Genomic DNA, 3,971 nt, shown 5'->3' with positions numbered 1-3,971 from the left:
AGCAAATACAGTAACTTACTTATTTTTATTCCTGGAGTTGGTTATGAAGCTTGTGGTTTACCTAGTTGTTTTGAAACTTCTGCTTTCTGCTTTGGCTTTTGGCCTGCTGACCATTTCATTTATGAGGGATGCTCTGCTGCAGCCAAGGGAGTGGAGATTCTAGACCCTCACCGTGCTACCTGTTGAGGTCAGCCTTACTGGTAGGCTGGAAGCGATCTTCACCCAGCTTCCCTGACACCAAATTTCTCCTCTGCTCCCACTCATTGGGACGTCTGAGGCTTCTATCACTCAGCCTTTACTTGCTGTGGGGTGGTGTCAGTTTAAACTTACAGGAAAGGGCCAAACACACATCATTTAACTAGAATGCAAGTTAGCTCATCTATTATCTAGCACGCAACTTCCGAGGAAAGAGGATTTGGGAAACTTCATTTGACAGGGAGTGCGATTAGTGGTTAGGGAAGAGTCAGAGAACATTAAATTAGGTGTTCAGTGACTAATATTACTATCTTATCAGTCAGATGGGGTCCAAGGTGTAAATAGCAAACAGAGAAATTTCATCTTGAATAGGTCCCCGCCCAAACTTTATCATCATTTATATATGCTTAAGCTACGGAGAGTGGCGGTGTCATTTTCCTTCTTTCATTTTGGGTCCCATGAAAAAGAAGAGCATGTTGCAAAATCGTTTTCATCTCCCAGAGTTGGCCGTAACCCCCTACATAACCCAATTTATAGGAATTGGGCGTGAACACGGCTTTTTCCAGGTATGAGGGTTTACTGCGGGGGCGGGGCTTGTACAGATAAACCCATAAGGTTTTCGGGTGCGTACAAAAGGTCCCCACCACACTGCCTCAAAAGCAGCTCTCCTTCGGCTCCAGGACGACGCTCACCCTGCGTTCCGAAGCTGGGTTCCCCGCCAGAGTCGGAGTCGGGGTTCTACCGCAGCGAAGCGTTTGGAAGGACGTACCCAACCTCCCCCAACCCCCAACTCTGCCGCGCCTACGCGGTAAACCCGCGGAGTAGTCTGCGGACACTCTGCGCTCCGACGTCCAGCCCCCAGTGGATGCCCGAGCCCTCCCTCCCGAGCTTCTGACGCTCAGCAGGAGTGCTCGGTAGGTGGTCCTGGCTGCGCCCTAAACCTCTAGTTGCGCAGGGTCCCAATGCACCATGGAAGCAACAGAAGACGGAAATAGAAAAAATAGAAATGTGCTGTAGAAATATCAAAATAAACTCTTGAAATGTAACTACAGTAACTTGACCAGCGGTAAAGAGAGTCAATGAATACCTATACCAGGAAGAGCCCTTTCGGCTGGGGGATGTAGCTCAGTGGTAGAGCGCGCGCTTCGCATGTGTGAGGTCCCGGGTTCAATCCCCGGCATCTCCAAACAGCCGCTGGGATTTTTTTTCTTTTTCTCTAATCACGTCCTGGAATATATTTTACATTACTTAGAACACGATAATTTACGTTACCTGTATATATATATATACCTGTTGCTCACATATTCCAGGGATCTCAAAAATAATCTAAAAGAAAGGAACAGCGAAGCTCAGAAAAACAGCCCTTTCAATTGTTTTTCGGGCGCCATAGAAGTAAAAGTGAAACGAAAAGTTTGTCTTGACTCACGTTTTCAATTGCATAAAGCTAAAATTTTGATACTGTTAAACTTGTTTTGAGTGCCCAAGACATGTATGTAAGTAAGAAATTAAGTTTTTAAAAGAACCAACTTTGCATTGGCCGGGAATCGAACCCGGGCCTCCCGCGTGGCAGGCGAGAATTCTACCACTGAACCACCAATGCTGCTTGCTGGAGTCGTCTTCTATAACTCTCTAGAAGAAATATATCTATATGCATAATGATTCTTTTTGTGGAATTACATAGTATTTACACATTTAATTTTAAAGAAAGCACTCAATGTTTAAATAATCATCAAAAATATTTTTCAAAATTAACATAAAAATCTCAAATTAATTGATGTTGAACTTTATGAAGAGATTCGTCTAAAGTTGTCTTTGGTGAAGCAAATGAAAAATTTTTTTAGATATGTAAAATATTACACAGTTACCTAGACAGATAAATTATAACATCTCTTCTTCTTTATTCTTTTATTATTTTAGTTATTCAGACAAATACATAATTATATTTGTCAAAGATTGGGAGTAGAGATTGGGAATAGAACGAGAGAGCAGTGAAAGGGAACAAGAACCTTGGACCAAATTATAAAGGTAAACTGGAACTCTGTGGTGTAAAGTAGAAACTTTGAAGCATTGGCGATTCTAGACAAGTGACCTAATTCTCTAAGCTGGCTCTCCTTAATTGTGAATGACTTTTCAACACTAATAGTCTGAGTCTGACACTTTACCCTTAGTTTCCATGGAAAGTAAAATTGCAAACCATACAACAAAGATATATGAGGGAGAGAAAGTAAAGTGAGGAGAATGTGTTTATGGAAGTGAATCCAGATATAAGATAGAAGGCTCTAAGTTTGGGCATCATTGGCCCTTAATCTCTGGAAGGGAAATTTCCATCAACTTGCAGCATCTTCGATGGCCGAGGAGGATTTGGGGATAAGTATAAGGGGGAAAAAAAAAAAAAGTCCATAGTAGTGTCTGTGTGCTGAGCTATGTAAATACATTATACATGGACTTCAACTTAACAAGTGAGGAAACTGGGGCTCCTAGCAAGATTGCAATACATGAAGTATCATGTTTAACGTCTAGATGCTTAGCCACCACCCTGCTCTTTCTACAGCAGAATAAATCACTGTGTATTTGCACCAGAAATACTGCATTTAGCTCAGGAGTTAGAAAAAGATCATAGTATGTAGATACAGGAAAAAAATTTAAAAATGTTACCAGTTTATAAAGACATAAAAGATATGCAGAGATTAGGGAAGCAGTAAACCTAAGACTATAATCATAAGTAACCTGTGGAAAAACAAGGTCAAATCATTTTACCTCTGCGAACCTCAGTTCTTTAAAATGAGAGAAGGAGAAGAGAAATGTGGTTTTAAAATCGAATTCTGAAGGGCCCTTGCTTTCCAGAAAGGCCTCAGGGCCATTGGCTGGTAAGGCCCCATTTTTTGTGAGGCTCCTTTACTTACACAAGCTCATTTTTAATCACTCCTATTTATTTGCATTCATTTGATGGGTCACAACTCTGACATTAAAATTTAAAAAGACAAACAAACAAAAAAAACTTTGAAAAGCTCTGGACTAAATGACCTAAGTTCCTTTGAACTCTAAAATGTTATGATTCAAAATAAATTTTAAAAAATCTTAAAAAAACATAACTCAGCATGAGAAACACTACCAAAAGTTTAAAACAGCTGGAAGGAATCAAATAAGCATGATCTAATGGCAAACATTATTAGTAGCTTACCGAAGTCCATTTTTCTTTCTTTCTTACTAAAGTAGGGACCACTCTACCTAGTCCCAGGGACAAACGTGGTATACTAAGCTAGTTATCCCATTTTCCTTTCCAAAGTTTGATCTGGGATAGGTTTGTGACAGTTCCTGCCAATGAGAAGGAAGGGCTTCTGGAAAAAGATGGAAGATGAGTGTTTATCTTTCCTGCCTGTAATATTGCTGTATGAGGTATAATGCTTGGAGCTGCTCGGCCACCTGGTGACTTGAAGGGAGACTGAAGATGACTCATCAGAAAGATCCCACTGTACCATCCTGGCATTTTCTCTGTTCAGACTTTTGGTTAGGTAAGATAATGACAGACCTTTCTTTATTGTTTAAGCCTTGTTCAGTTGACCATTTTGTTATATGCAGCCAAAATCATGCAGAGTGTATGTATCTCTATGTGTTCAGCGGTTCACACACTTTCTGATACAAGTCTGGAACAAGTCTTCTATTCTATAGAGAACTGGTATCTTGAGATTTGTGTAATGCTAACTTTTTCCTTAGCCTCTGTTTCTCTGTCACAATGGTGGGAATATAAAACAGGTCTAGTCAAATATTTTCCCCGA

The 3,971-nt window shown here is 40.5% G+C and overlaps 2 non-coding genes across 2 annotated transcripts; one reads left to right on the top strand and one right to left on the bottom strand.

Annotated features, from left to right (window-relative positions):
- Nucleotides 1–1,309: 1,309 nt before the first annotated feature.
- On the top strand, nt 1,310–1,381 carry TRNAA-CGC. The gene has a single exon. It is a non-coding gene; the product is annotated as a tRNA-Ala (tRNA).
- A 343-nt stretch (nt 1,382–1,724) lies between these two features.
- TRNAG-GCC lies at nt 1,725–1,795 on the bottom strand. The gene has a single exon. It is a non-coding gene; the product is annotated as a tRNA-Gly (tRNA).
- Between the last annotated feature and the right edge of the window lie 2,176 nt (nt 1,796–3,971).

The sequence above is a fragment of the Rousettus aegyptiacus genome, unplaced genomic scaffold, assembly GCF_014176215.1.
Source record: "Rousettus aegyptiacus isolate mRouAeg1 unplaced genomic scaffold, mRouAeg1.p scaffold_m13_p_2, whole genome shotgun sequence".
Lineage (NCBI taxonomy): Eukaryota > Metazoa > Chordata > Mammalia > Chiroptera > Pteropodidae > Rousettus > Rousettus aegyptiacus.
This window is presented reverse-complemented; position numbering and strand designations above follow the sequence as displayed.